The following is a 15,404-nucleotide window of genomic DNA, read 5'->3' on the forward strand; positions in this document are numbered from 1 at the left end:
AGATATTACTGCAACAAGAGAACAAGGCAATCTAGTTAGGAGAAACCATTGGAACTGACGTCACCTATTGAGGTGAGTTGTTTGGATGATTGCTGATGCTGGCACAATTTGAATGCCATTTTTATATATGTTCGACATGCTTGAAAATGTTGTGTGGCCAATTAAACTGGTTTCTAATGTAATCGTTGACCATATCTGAATATTTTAATCATCAAAAGAGTTTTATGGTGTGAATATCCTTTTATGTGCATGTGCTTTCACTGATTTGTAGATATCATGGCAAGTCAGGAGAAATTTTAGCAACTGCTCTATATAGTCACTGTGAAGGCGGTGGTTACACTTTCTCGAGGTAGGCAATAGTTTGCTATTTATAACCCTTTTTTTTTTATGTTTTGGTTTACAATCTTAAAATGCAAGATTGGTGTATATCTGAATTATCATTAATTGATTATTGTCTGTACCCTTCACACCCCCTTCCTCCAGTGGCTTAAGGGTGAACAACATGGGATGTGTGAATGATATCATTTGTTCCCTTTGTAAGTGATGAGCGGATATTTTATAAGCTTTTTGGGGATAATTTCATATAGTTTTGAGTATGTTTTAGTTAGTTTTTAGTTTATTTCCAGTAGTTTTTAGGAAAAATTCATATTTCTGGACTTTACTATGAGTTGTGTGTTTTTCTGTAATTTCAGGTATTTTTCTAGCTGAAATTGAAGGAGCTGAGCAAAAATCTGATTCAGGCTGAAAAAGGACTGCTGATGCTGTTGGATTCTGACCTCCCTGCACTCAAAGTGGATTTTCTGGAGCTACAGAACTCGAAATGGCGTGCTTCCAATTGCGTTGGAAAGTAGACATCTAGGGCTTTCCAGCAATATATAATAGTCCATACTTTGCACAAGAATAGACGACGTAAACTGGCATTCAACGCCAGTCCTCTGCCCAATTCTGGCGTCCAGCGCCAGAAAAGGATCAAAAACTGGCGTTCAACTCCACAAATGGCCTCTGCACGTGAATTGCTTAAAGTCTCAGCCCCAGCACACACCAAGTGGGCCCCAGCACACCAAGTGGGCCCCAGAAGTGGATCTCTGCATCATCCATCATAGTCCACTCATATTTTATAACCCTAGGCTACTGGTTTAGTATTTAAACGACTTTTAGAGACTTATTTTGTATCTCATGACATTTCAGATCTAAACTTTGTATTTTCTGACGGCATGAGTCTCTAAACCCCATTGTTGGGGGTGAGGAGCTCTGCTGTGTCTCGATGAATTAATGCAAGTATTTCTGTTTTCTATTCAAACACGCTTGTTCCTATCTAAGATGTTCATTCGCGCTTAACTGTGATGAAGGTGATGATCAGTGACATTCATCACCTTCCTCAAACCATGAACGTGTGCCTGACAACCACCTCCGTTCTATATCCGATTGAATGAGTATCTCTTAGATTCTCTAATCAGAATCTCCGTGGTATAAGCTAGAACTGATGGCGGCATTCATGAGAATCCGGAAAGTCTAAACCTTGTCCGTGGTATTCCGAGTAGGATTCAAGGATTGAATGACTGTGACGAGCTTCAAACTCCTGAAGGTTGGGCGTTAGTGACAGATGCAAAAGGATAGTAAATCCTATTCCAACCGGATCGAGAACCAACCGGTGATTAGCCGTGCTGTGACAAAGCACGTGAGCGTAGTTTTCACTGGAAGGATGGAAGGTAGCCATTGACAACGGTGATCCACCAACACACAGCTTGCCATAGGGGGACGTGCGTGCGTGAACAAGAAGACAGAGGAAAGCAGAGATTCAGAAGACAAAGCATCTCCAAAACTCCAACATATTCTCCATTACTGCACAACAAGTAACTTTTAATTTATGCTCTACTGGTTATTCACAATTCAATTGATAAACATAATTGACTTCCTGACTAAGATTTACAAGATAACCATAGATTGCTTCAAACCAACAATCTCCGTGGGATTCGACCCTTACTCACGTAAGGTATTACTTGGACGACCCAGTGCACTTGCTGGTCATGTGTGCGAAATTGTAAGAGAGTAACAATTTTGTGCACCAAGTTTTTGGCGCCGTTGCCGGGGATTGTTCGTGTTTGAACAACTGACGGATTACTTTGTTGCTTAGATTAGGAAAAATCTTTCTTTTTTTTTGGTTTAGAGTCTTTTATTAATTACCCCTTGTTAAAATACTTTAAACTTATAGCTCAGTTATTTAGAACGTGGTGTTTATGTTCATGATAATTGGCTATCATATTTTTTAAAAAAAAACCTTTTTCAAAAATAATTTTTCTATTAAATCCTGTGCCAAACTTTAAGTTTGGTGTTTTCAAAAATAATCTTTCTTAAAATTTTTTGAAGGTCCCATAACTCATTTGGCTAGAGCATTAATTTGATTGGGTTAGAATCTTTTATACTCTTTTCAAAACCTTCTTTTTCAAAAATATTTTTTCTATTAAATCTTGTGCCAAACTTTAAGTTTGGTGTTTTCTTGTTGATTCCCCTTTGATTTTCGAAAATTTTGGTTTGGTTTTCTAAAAATTTTAAGTTTGGTGTTCTTCCTTCATGTTCTTGTGTTCTTGTGAGTCTTCAAAGTGTTCTTGAGTTTCCTTGTGTCTTGATCTTAAAATTTTTAAGTTTGGTGTTCCTTGGTGTTTTCCCTCCAAATTTTTCGAAAACAAGGAGCATTAGATCTAAAAATTTTAAATCTTGTACTATCTTATTGTTTTTCTCTCTCCTCACTAAATTCAAAAAAATATCTTTTCAAAATATCTCTTCTAACTTCCTAACTTCTTATCTTTTCAAAATTTGTTTCAACTAACTAACTAACTTTTTGTTTGTTTCTTAACTTTTTCAAAACTACCTAACTAACTCTCTCTCTCTAATTTTCGAAAATATCTTCCCTCTTTTTCAAAAATTTCGTTTTTTTTAACTAATTATTTTTAATTTTTTTTTACGAAAAAAAAAAATTTTTTACTTCAAAATTCAAATTCTTTTTAGTTATTTTATTTTATTTAAGTATTTACTTCTTATAAAATAAAATAAATAAAAAGGTAAATCAGTCCAAGTTATATCCATAGATCCATCATGGACATAAGTGGAGATGGACAGTCCAGGAGGACTTTGGGGTCATATTCTAACCCCTCTACTGCTTCGTATTGGAGTAGCATATGCATACCCTCCATTGGAGTTAGTAGCTTTGAGTTGAATCCTCAGCTCATTATCATGGTGCAGCAAAGTTGCCAGTATTCCGGTCTTCCACAGGAAGAACCTACAGAGTTTCTGGCACAATTTTTACAAATTGCTGACACAGTACATGATAAGGAAATAGATCAGGATGTCTACAGACTATTACTGTTTCCATTTGCTGTAAAAGATCAAGCTAAAAGGTGGTTAAATAACCAACCTAAGGCCAGCATAAGAACATGGAAACAGCTGACAGAAAAATTCCTGAATCAATATTTCCCTCCAAAAAGGATGACACAGCTAAGGCTGGACATCCAAGGCTTTAAACAAGGAGATAATGAATCTCTTTATGATGCCTGGGAGAGATATAGAGAGATGCTACGAAAATGCCCCTCTGAAATGTTTTCAGAGTGGGTTCAGTTAGACATCTTCTACTATGGGCTTGCAGAAGGAGCTCAGATGTCTTTAGATTACTCAGCTGGTGGATCTATCCATATGAGAAAGACAATTGAAGAAGCTCAAGAGCTCATTGATACAGTTGCCAGGAATCAGCATCTGTATCTAAGCAGCAACCCTTCCATGAATGAAGAGGTTAAAACAGTAACTGCTGAACTCAGTACTGTAAAACAAGCTGCTGAATTCAATCAGCAATTAGATTTTCTAACAAAGTAGCTAGCTGAATTCAAAGACAGGTTACAGGAGACAAGGATAGCTAATATACATATGGAAGAACAGTTTAAGCAAACAAAGCAGCAGCTATCAAAGCAAATAGCAGAAGAATGCCAAGCAGTTCAATTAAGAAGTGGGAAAACATTAAATGCCCCACCTCAAGGCATCAAAAATTCAAGAAATGAGCAACCCACCAAATATTCCCCTGAGGACAGTAAGAGCCCAGGGAAAAATAATTCTGGCACTAAAACACCAGAAAATGGGTGGAAGGCTGGCGCTGAACGCCCAGACCATGCCCAAAACTGGCGTTCAGCGCCAGAAACAAGGCAGGATTGGCGTTCAATGCCAGAAATGGGCAAGAATCTGGCGCTGAACGCCCAAATGGGGCAGAATCCAGCGCTGAACGCCCAACAGGGGCACATTTCTGGCGTTCAGGCGCCAGGAACAGACAGTGAGTTGGCATCTAACGTCACTCCAGCCTCTGACTCTGGTACTCAATTGCCAGTGAGGGATCAGACACACACAAGTGCTGATAACAACCCCTCTAAAAAGGCTTCTTTAACCACTAAGGTTGAGGAATATAAAGCCAAGATACCTTATCCTCAAAAACTCCGGAAAGAGGAGCAGGATAAGCAATTTGCTCGCTTTGCAGATTATCTAAGGACTCTTGAAATAAAGATTCCTTTTGCAGAGGCACTTGAGCAAATACCTTCTTATGCCAAGTTCATGAAAGAGATCTTGAGTCATAAAAAGGAGTGGAGAGAAACAGAAAGAGTTCTCCTCACTGAAGAATGCAGTGCAGTCATTCTGAAAAGCTTTCCTGAAAAGCTTAAAGATCCTGGGAGTTTTCTGATACCATGCATATTAGAAGGTGATTGCACCAAGACAGCTTTATGTGATCTTGGGGCAAGCATCAACCTGATACCTGCATCCACTATCAGGAAGCTTGGCTTAACTGAAGAAGTTAAACCAACCCGGATATGTCTCCAACTTGCTGATGGTTCCACTAAATACCCATCAGGCGTGATTGAGGACATGATTGTCAGAGTTGGGCCATTCGCCTTTCCCACTGACTTTGTTGTGCTGGAAATAGAGGAGCACAAGAGTGCTACTCTCATTCTAGGAAGACCCTTCCTAGCAACTGGACGATCCCTCATTGACGTCCAACAGGGGGAAATAACCCTGAGAGTCAACGATGACGAGTTCAAGTTGAACGCTGTCAAAGCCATGCAGCATCCAGACACATCAACAGACTGCATGAAAGTTGACCTTATTGACTCTTTGGTAGAAGAGATCAACATGGCTGAGAGTCTCGAATCAGAGTTGGAAGACATCTTTAAAGATGTTCAGCCTGATTTGGAGGATTCAGGGGACATGAAAGAGCCTCTGAACTTTCTTCTGAAAGAGGAAAAACCTCCTAAACCAGAGCTCAAGCCACTGCCACCATCCTTGAAATATGCATTTCTAGGAGAAGGTGACACTTTTCCAGTGATCATAAGCTCTGCTTTAAATTCACAGGAAGAGGAAGCACTTATTCAAGTGCTAAGGACACACAAGACAGCTCTTGGGTGGTCCATAGGTGACCTTAAGGGCATAAGCCCAGCTAGATGCATGCACAAAATCCTATTGGAGGATAATGCCAAACCAGTGGTTCAACCACAGAGGCGGCTAAATCCAGCCATGAAGGAAGTGGTGCAGAAAGAGGTCACCAAATTACTGGAGGCTGGGATTATTTATCCTATTTCTGACAGCCCCTGGGTGAGCCCTGTTCAAGTCGTCCCAAAAAAGGGAGGCATGACAGTGATTCATAATGAAAAAAATGAACTGGTTCCTACAAGAACAGTTACAGGGTGGCGCATGTGTATTGACTACAGAAGGCTCAATACAGCCACCAGAAAGGATCATTTTCCTTTACCATTCATAGACCAGATGCTAGAGAGACTAGCAGGTCATGATTATTACTGCTTTTTGGATGGCTACTCAAGCTATAACCAGATTGCAGTAGATCCCCAAGATCAAGAGAAAACAGCATTCACATGTCCATCCGGAGTGTTTGCTTATAGAAGGATGCCCTTTGGGCTATGCAATGCACCTGCAACCTTCCAGAGATGCATGCTCTCTATTTTCTCTGACATGGTGGAAAAATTTCTGGAAGTCTTCATGGATGATTTCTCAGTATATGGAGACTCATTCAGCTCCTGTCTTGATCACCTGAAACTTGTTCTGAAAAGATGCCAAGAAACCAACCTAGTTTTAAACTGGGAAAAGTGTCACTTCATGGTGACTGAAGGAATTGTTCTTGGGCATAAAATCTCAAACAAGGGAATAGAGGTGGATCAAGCAAAAATAGAGGTAATTGAAAAATTACCACCACCTGCCAATGTTAAGGCAATCAGAAGCTTTCTGGGGCATGCAGGATTCTATAGGAGGTTTATAAAGGATTTTTCAAAAATCGCAAAACCTCTAAGCAATCTGCTAGCTGCTGACACACCATTTGTGTTTGACACAGCATGCCTGCAGGCGTTTGAAACGCTGAAAGCTAAGCTGGTCACAGCACCAGTCATTTCTGCACCAGACTGGACATTGCCATTTGAGTTAATGTGTGATGCCAGTGATCATGCCATTGGTGCAGTATTGGGACAGAGGCATGACAAGCTTCTGCATGTCATTTATTATGCCAGTCGCGTTTTAAATGATGCCCAGAAAAATTACACAACCACAGAAAAAGAACTACTTGCAGTGGTTTACGCCATTGACAAGTTCAGATCATACTTAGTAGGATCAAAAGTGATTGTGTATACTGACCATGCTGCTCTTAAATATCTACTCACAAAGCAGGATTCAAAACCCAGGCTCATCAGATGGGTATTGCTTCTGCAAGAGTTTGATATAGAAATAAGAGACAGAAAAGGGACAGAGAACCAAGTGGCTGATCATCTGTCCCGGATAGAGCCAGTGAAAGGGACGTCCCTCCCCTTTCTTGAGATCTCTGAGACGTTCCCTGATGAGCATCTATTTGCCATTCAGGAAGCACCATAGTTTGCTGATATTGCAAACTATAAAGCTGCAAGGTTCATACCCAAGGAGTACAATAGAATACAAAAGAAGAAATTAGTTACTGATGCAAAGTACTACTTGTGGGATGAACCCTATCTCTTTAAGAGATGTGCAGACGGAATTATCCGTAGGTGTGTCCCCAGAGAGGAAGCACAGAGAATCCTATGGCATTGCCACGGATCTCAATATGGAGGCCATTTCGGAGGTGAGCGAACAGCCACCAAGGTCCTCCAATGTGGCTTCTATTGGCCCACACTCTATAAAGATTCCCGAGAGTTTGTACGTAATTGTGACAGTTGCCAAAGAGCTGGTAATCTGCCTCATGGTTACGCCATGCCTCAACAAGGAATCTTGGAAATAGAGTTGTTTGATGTATGGGGAATTGACTTCATGGGACCTTTCCCACCATCATACTCAAACACTTATATTCTGGTGGCAGTTGACTATGTATCAAAATGGGTTGAGGCTATTGCCACACCCACCAATGATACTAAAACAGTGCTGAAGTTCCTCCAGAAACATATCTTTAGCAGGTTTGGTGTCCCTAGAGTGTTAATCAGTGATGGGGGCACTCACTTCTGCAATAAACAGCTTTACTCTGCCATGGTTAGGTATGGAATTCGCCACAAGGTGGCCACTCCATATCATCCACAAACCAATGGGCAGGCTGAAGTCTCTAACAGAGAATTAAAGAGAATCCTGGAACGGACAGTAAATACCCGAAGAAAGGATTGGGCAAGGAGCTTGGATGATGCTCTGTGGGCTTACAGAACAGCATTCAAGACCCCTATAGGGACCTCTCCATACCAACTCGTGTATGGTAAGGCATGCCACTTGCCCGTGGAACTGGAACATAAGGCCTACTGGGCAACCAGATTCCTAAACTTTGATGCCAAATTAGCAGGAGAAAAACAATTACTCCAGCTAAATGAGCTAGAGGAATTCAGATTCACAGCTTTCGAAAATGCCAAGCTTTATAAAGAAAAATAAAAAAAATGGCATGACAAGAAGCTGTCATCTAGAATCTTTGAACCAGGACAAAAGGTCCTGTTGTTTAACTCTAGACTCAGGCTATTCCCCGGGAAACTGAAATCCCGGTGGAAAGGACCATACGTGATTACAAGTGTGTCACCATATGGTTATGTGGAGCTTCAAGATATTGATTCTGATAAGAAGTTCATTGTCAATGGACAGAGAATCAAGCATTATCTTGAAGGCAACATTGAGCAAGAATGCTCAAGGCTGAAGCTAGATTAAAAAGCTCAGCAAGGTCCAGCTAAAGACAATAAAGAAGTGCTTGCTGGGAGGCAACCCAGCCATGGGGCAACAATCCTCTAAGCATTTTGCCCTATTTTTCTTTTTTATTTGTTTATATAAAGTTTACTGACACTAAGATAAAGAATCAATTGCATAAGTTTACAGGGTTACAGAAGGAATTTGCACACAAAACAGAGAAAAAGAGCTCAACGGCAAGAAGACGCCAGTAAAGGGGCATTTTGGGCGTTCAGCGCCCAAAATGGGCATCCAGTGGGCGCTGAATGCCAGTAAGGATAGCTATCTGGCGTTCAAACGCCAGAAAAGGGCAACAACTGGGCGTTGAACACCCAGGAGAGCAGCATTTGGGCGTTGAACACCCAAAACAGACAGTGTTTGGGCGTTCAAACGCCAGGATGGTGAGGAGGAGCTCTCCTTCTACCCATCTCCTTTCTTTTCTTTTGCTTGAGGACAAGCAAAGCTCTAAGTTTGGTGTGCTTATCCGTGATCACTAAGATCATGGCCCCTAAAGGAAAACAACCCACTCCAAGAAGCAAGGACCAAGCACCTCACAGACTAGAGGAACATCCACTTCCAAACCTCAAGGTTGTTGAGTTCTAATCTTAGCCTTAACTCTGTGATAATTGTTCTTATTTTAGTTTTACCTTAGGAGTCATATAATAGTAATTAGTATCTATTTTGATTTTATCTCCAATTAAGTTATAGTCTATTTTTCTCATCATCATTAAACATGAATAAAATAGTAGATCTTTTGAATAAGAGGCAATAAAATTTCGAGCTTTTAATAAGAGAAATTCTAATTAGTTACATGTGGTGGCAATGCTTTCTGTCTTCTGAATGAATGCTTGAACAGTGCATATGTCTTTTGAATTTGTTGTTTAAGACTGTTAAATATGTTGGCTCTTGAAAGAACAATGAACATGAGACATGTTATTGATAATCTGAAAAATCATAAAAATGATTCTTGAAGCAAGAAAAAGCAGCAAAGAACAAAGCTTGCAGAAAAAAAAAAAGCCAAAAGCTCTTAAAACCAAAAGGCAAGGGCAAATAAAAAGGATCCCAAGGCTTTGAGCATCAGTGGATAGGAGGGCCTAAAGGAATAAAATCCTGGTCTGAGCGGCTAAACCAAGCTGTCCCTAACCATGTGCTTGTGGCGTGTAGGTGTCAAGTGAAAACTTGAGACTGAGCGGTTAAAGTCAAGGTCCAAAGCAAAAAGAAGAGTGTGCTTAAGAACTCTGGACACCTCTAATTGGGGACTTTAGCAAAGCTGAGTCACAATCTGAAAAGGTTCACCCAGTTATGTGTCTGTGGCATTTATGTATCCGGTGATAATACTGGAAAACAAAGTGCTTAGGGCCACGGCCAAGACTCATAAAAAAGCTGTGTTCAAGAATCATCACACTGAACCAAGAAAATCAATAACACTATCTAAATTCTGAGTTCCTATAGATGCCAATCACTCTGAGCTTCAATGGATAAAGTGAGATGCCAAAACTGTTCAGAAGCAAAAAGCTACTAGCCCCGCTCATCTAATTAGAATCTGAGCTTCATTCAAAAACTCTGAGATATTATTGCTTCTCAACCTATTAGTCTTCTATTTTATTTGTCTAGTTGCTTGAGGACAAGCAACAGTTTAAGTTTGGTGTTGTGATGAGCGGATATTTTATAAGCTTTTTGGGGATAATTTCATATAGTTTTGAGTATGTTTTAGTTAGTTTTTAGTTTATTTCCAGTAGTTTTTAGGAAAAATTCATATTTCTGGACTTTAATATGAGTTGTGTGTTTTTCTGTAATTTCAGGTATTTTTCTGGCTGAAATTGAAGGAGCTGAGCAAAAATCTGATTCAGGCTGAAAAAGGACTGCTGATGCTGTTGGATTCTGACCTCCTTGCACTCAAAGTGGATTTTCTGGAGCTACAGAACTCGAAATGGCGTGCTTCCAATTGCGTTGGAAAGTAGACATCCAGGGCTTTCCAGAAATATATAATAGTCCATACTTTGCACAAGAATAGACGACGTAAACTGGCGTTCAACGCCAGTCCTCTGCCCAATTCTGGCGTCCAGCGCCAGAAAAGGATCAAAAACTGGCGTTCAACTCCACAAATGGCCTCTGCACGTGAATTGCTTAAAGTCTCAGCCCCAGCACACACCAAGTGGGCCCCAGCACACCAAGTGGGCCCCAGAAGTGGATCTCTGCATCATCCATCATAGTCCACTCATATTTTGTAACCCTAGGCTACTGGTTTAGTATTTAAACGACTTTTAGAGACTTATTTTGTATCTCATGACATTTCAGATGTAAACTTTGTATTTTCTGACGGCATGAGTCTCTAAACCCCATTGTTGGGGGTGAGGAGCTCTGCTGTGTCTCGATGAATTAATGCAAGTATTTCTGTTTTCTATTCAAACACGCTTGTTCCTATCTAAGATGTTCATTCGCGCTTAACTGTGATGAAGGTGATGATCAGTGACATTCATCACCTTCCTCAAACCATGAACGTGTGCCTGACAACCACCTCCGTTCTATATCCGATTGAATGAGTATCTCTTAGATTCTCTAATCAGAATCTCCGTGGTATAAGCTAGAACTGATGGCGGCATTCATGAGAATCCGGAAAGTCTAAACCTTGTCCGTGGTATTCCGAGTAGGATTCAAGGATTGAATGACTGTGACGAGCTTCAAACTTCTGAAGGCTGGGCGTTAGTGACAGATGCAAAAGGATAGTAAATCCTATTCCAACCGGATCGAGAACCAACCGGTGATTAGCCGTGCTGTGACAGAGCACGTGAGCGTAGTTTTCACTGGAAGGATGGAAGGTAGCCATTGACAACGGTGATCCACCAACACACAGCTTGCCATAGGGGGACGTGCGTGCGTGAACAAGAAGACAGAGGAAAGCAGAGATTCAGAAGACAAAGCATCTCCAAAACTCCAACATATTCTCCATTACTGCACAACAAGTAACTTTTAATTTATGCTCTACTGGTTATTCACAATTCAATTGATAAATATAATTGACTTCCTGACTAAGATTTACAAGATAACCATAGATTGCTTCAAATCAACAATCTCCGTGGGATTCGACCCTTACTCACGTAAGGTATTACTTGGACGACCCAGTGCACTTGCTGGTCATGTGTGCGAAATTGTAAGAGAGTAACAATTTTGTGCACCAGTAAGTTTCTTTGGCTCTTCCTACATGTACAAAAAAATAAAATAAGTATAAAACATTTATGGGTTTATTTTATTGTTGTTTTACCACTTCCAACTCCTCTTTAATTTGTTTATGTATCTCGTTTCCCATTTTGTGATCTAGTTTAACGTTTTTTTAATTGCAGTCATGTATGATTATGTATTTAGGCATGAGCATGTCAAAAGTTTTGCTTTGCTTTTATGCATTTTATATTATAACTCTTAATACTGGCAATGTTGTCATCTTACAGTATTCTCCAGGCATTTTATCTTCGATCCTTGATTTGTTTAATTGATGCCTCTAGTTTCTAACAGTAGCATGTGTTTAATTTATTACCTTGATATGATAATCTGTTGTGGATGGTTTATGGTTAGCATTTGCAAATATCTCTAACTTTGCTGGATTTGACAGAGGGCTGATGCATCAACTGTTTGGAAAGAATTCACATCTTCAGATGGAAGAAAGTGCATTTTATCCCTTGTTGTATAATTTTATTAAGTCTATTTTTCTGCTACTTTTTTCGGAGAACTTTCTGTGGCACGTATTTGTAAAATTTTACTTATGATCTATATTTTGACCATGATTTCTTTTAGGTATTATTACAACAAGGTTACTCAGCAATCAACATGGTCAACACGACAATACCAGAGGAACTTAAGGTAATAATTATGTATGTTATAAATTTCTATAACTATACATGGAAACATTAAGTTTCTCAATCCAAATTACAATCTTTCTGTTGACTAGATCAAATCAAAATCAAATTCCTAATTTATTTCATGAATCTTTTCTGTAAATAGAATTAATTATAATATCCTTTCCGATTTTAGTTTAGCTTATTTTTAGGGATTTTATGATTAGAAATCTTTCTTTATTTTAGGCTAGTATTTTTCTCATTTTCTAGTTATTTCTATTTCTATAATTCCTCTATAAAGAGATAATTTCCTGTACATTTGAATATACATAATATTCAGACACTTCAAGTTGATATCAGAGCAGAATCTCTGCACTGTGCCTCTGATTTATAGATATGGCTGACAGTTCCTCAGTCATTAATCATGAACAAAAGGAGAACATCACTCCTACTCCATCAGATTTAAAATTTGAGCAACAGGTACTAGTTAGTCGTGACTCCCATTCGGTTCAGATCACCACATTTTGACTCAATGGGTCAAACTACCTTAGGTGGTCTCAATCAGTTTAGATGTACATTCGTGGAAGAGGGAAGATTGGATATCTCACTGGTGAGTGAAGCCAGCCTAACGTCATTGACACACAATATAATGTGTGGGATACCGAAAATTCCATGGTGATGACATGGCTGGTGAACTCAATGGAGGAGGATATTAGTAGTAACTATATGTACTATACCACTGCCAAAGAATTGTGGGATAGTGTCAAGGAGATGTACTCTGATCTTGGAAATAAATCCCAGATTTATGAACTTACTCTAAAAGCTAGAGAAATTCAACACGGGAGTGACAATGTCACCAAATATTTCCACACATTGAAGCGGGTGTGGCAGGACCTTGACCACTTCAATAACTATAAGTGGATTTCAGCCGCTGATACCAAACACCACCAACAAACAGTGGAAGAAGGAAGGATATTTCAATTTCTTGCAGGCCTCAATGTAGAGCTAGATGAAGTTCGTGACAGAATTATTGGAAGAGCAATCCTACCCTCAATTGGAGAAGTTTTTGCTGAGGTTAGAAGAGAAGAAACTCGTAGAGCTATGATGATGGGGAAAGACAAGACTGAACAGACTTCTTTGGAGTCTAATGCACTCTTAGTGGCACCTGCTGCACTTAAAAGTTCATCAAATCAAAAGCATCCCTCCAATCTTTGGTGTGACCACTGCAATAAACCTCGTCACACCCGAGAAAACTGCTGGAAGATTCATGGAAAACCAGCACATCTTAAAGGCAGCAAACCTGGTCCTAAAATACGTTCTATCCCAACTTCCCATGAGGCTGAAAAACCATCCTTAAGTAAGGAACAGGTTGAGCAGCTCATAAGGCTATTAAATTCCAGTTCTGTATCTAGTACTCCTAGTGGTTCTTTGGCTCAAACAGCTAATTTTAGTATTCCTATGTCCCTTAACTGCACCTCAAACTTGAATGCACCATGGATTGTCAATTCAGGTGCATCTGACCATATGACCAGCCTCTCTCCTTTATTTAAAACTTATTCTCCTTCTTTTGAAAATGAGAAAATTAGAGTTGTTGATGGTAGTTTTTCATCCATTGCTGGAAAAAGTACAATTAAAATGTCCAAAAATATTGACCTAAGAAATGTCCTACATGTACCAAAGCTTTCTTGTAATCTTCTCTCTATTAGTAAAATCTGCAAGGATTCCAATTGTGCTGTGACATTCTTTGACACTCATGGTATTTTTCAGGACCGGACCTCAGGGAAGATGATTGGCAGTGCTAAGATGATGGACGGGCTCTATCATTTTGAAGATAAAATTCATACACCTTCACCTCGAAGTAAACTTGATCCAAGGGCAGAAAAATGCATTTTTATTGGCTATTCTCCAACTCAAAAGGGTTATAAATGTTTCAATCCACACACAAAGAAATGTCATGTAAGCATGGATGTTACTTTTTTGCAACATGAAATATTTTTTCAGAAAAAATTTCTTCAGAGGGAGAGTCTAAGTGAAGAAAATTTTTTGCATGAACCTTTACCCACTCCTATCTTACATATTGAGGATACAACTTTCATTGATCAAACAAATTATAAAATAATTGCCAAAAAAGATGTGGAAATCAATTCTGAAATTGTGCCAGAATTAGTTGGAACACAAACAGAAAAAGAAATACCACAATCAAAAAAGGAGCTTCGATGTTATGTTCGAAAATATCCCAAGAAGAATAGAGACCAGCCCATCATCTCTGTACCAACCCAATCTGAAACCCCAGAAGACGGCCCAACTGTAGTACCTGAGGATCTTCCAGGTAAATCTAAAATTGCTACTTTTAATAATAATTTGCCAATAGCCCTTAGGAAAGAAACCAGAACCTGCACCAAAAAGGTACTCAAAACTAGCACCAACCATCCTATTTCCAATTATGTCTCTTACCAAAATCTCTCTAAAAAACATCGAGCTTTTACTTCTAAAATTACAAATCTGTTTGAGCCTAGGAATATAGAGGAAGCACTAGATGATCCCAATTGAAAATTAGCAGTGATGGAAGATTGACATGCACTCAAGAAGAATGAAACTTAGGAGATTGTAGATCTGCCACAGAATACAAAATTGGTTGGTTGCAGGTGGGTTTTCAACATCAAGTGCAATACTGATGGAAGCATAGAGAGGTATAAGGCTAGGTTAGTATCCAGGGGATTTACACAAACCTATGGAGTAGATTATCGAGAGACCTTTGCTCCAGTTGCTAAACTCAACTCTGTGCGGATTCTCTTATTTCTTGCTTCGAATTACAATTGGCCTTTACATCAATTGGATGTAAAGAATGCTTTCCTGAATGGGGAGCTAGATGAAGAGGTGTTCATGAAACTTCCACCTGGATTTGAGGCTGAACTAGGGAGAAATAAAGTGTGCAAACTAAAGAAATCTCCCTATGGATTGAAACAATCCCCAAGATCTTGGTTTGAACGACTTGGAATGGTGGTGAAGGGACTTGGTTATACTCAAAGCCAAGCTGACCATACACTTTTCTATAAACATTCAGCAGTTAATAAAACTACCATCTTAATTGTATATGCGGATGACATTATTCTAACAGATGATGATAGCTTGGAGCTAAAAAACTTGAAAGAAAAGCTTGCCAAAGCTTTTGAAATCAAAGAACTTGGCTCATTAAAATACTTCCTTGGAATTGAATTTGCAAGGTCTAAGGAAGGCCTTTTTATGAACCAACAAAAGTACATCCTAGATCTTTTAAAAGAGATGGGATTACTTGGTTGTAAAACTGTTGAAACACATATAGAGCCTAACTTAAAATTGAAGCCAGCTGAACCAGAAAATGTAATGGACAAAGGGAGATATTAG

The 15,404-nt window shown here is 39.3% G+C and overlaps 1 long non-coding RNA gene and 1 pseudogene across 1 annotated transcript; both read left to right on the top strand.

Annotated features, from left to right (window-relative positions):
• The first annotated feature begins 269 nt into the window (after positions 1-269).
• On the top strand, positions 270-12,023 carry LOC148563420 (uncharacterized). The gene is made up of 4 exons (XR_015883280.1): positions 270-349; positions 484-536; positions 11,798-11,850; positions 11,980-12,023. It is a non-coding gene; the product is annotated as an uncharacterized LOC148563420 (long non-coding RNA).
• A 393-nt stretch (positions 12,024-12,416) lies between these two features.
• LOC148563421 (uncharacterized) lies at positions 12,417-15,404 on the top strand (annotated as a pseudogene).

This window comes from Arachis ipaensis, chromosome B5, assembly GCF_059453495.1.
Source record: "Arachis ipaensis isolate K30076 ecotype BB chromosome B5, ASM5945349v1, whole genome shotgun sequence".
Lineage (NCBI taxonomy): Eukaryota > Viridiplantae > Streptophyta > Magnoliopsida > Fabales > Fabaceae > Arachis > Arachis ipaensis.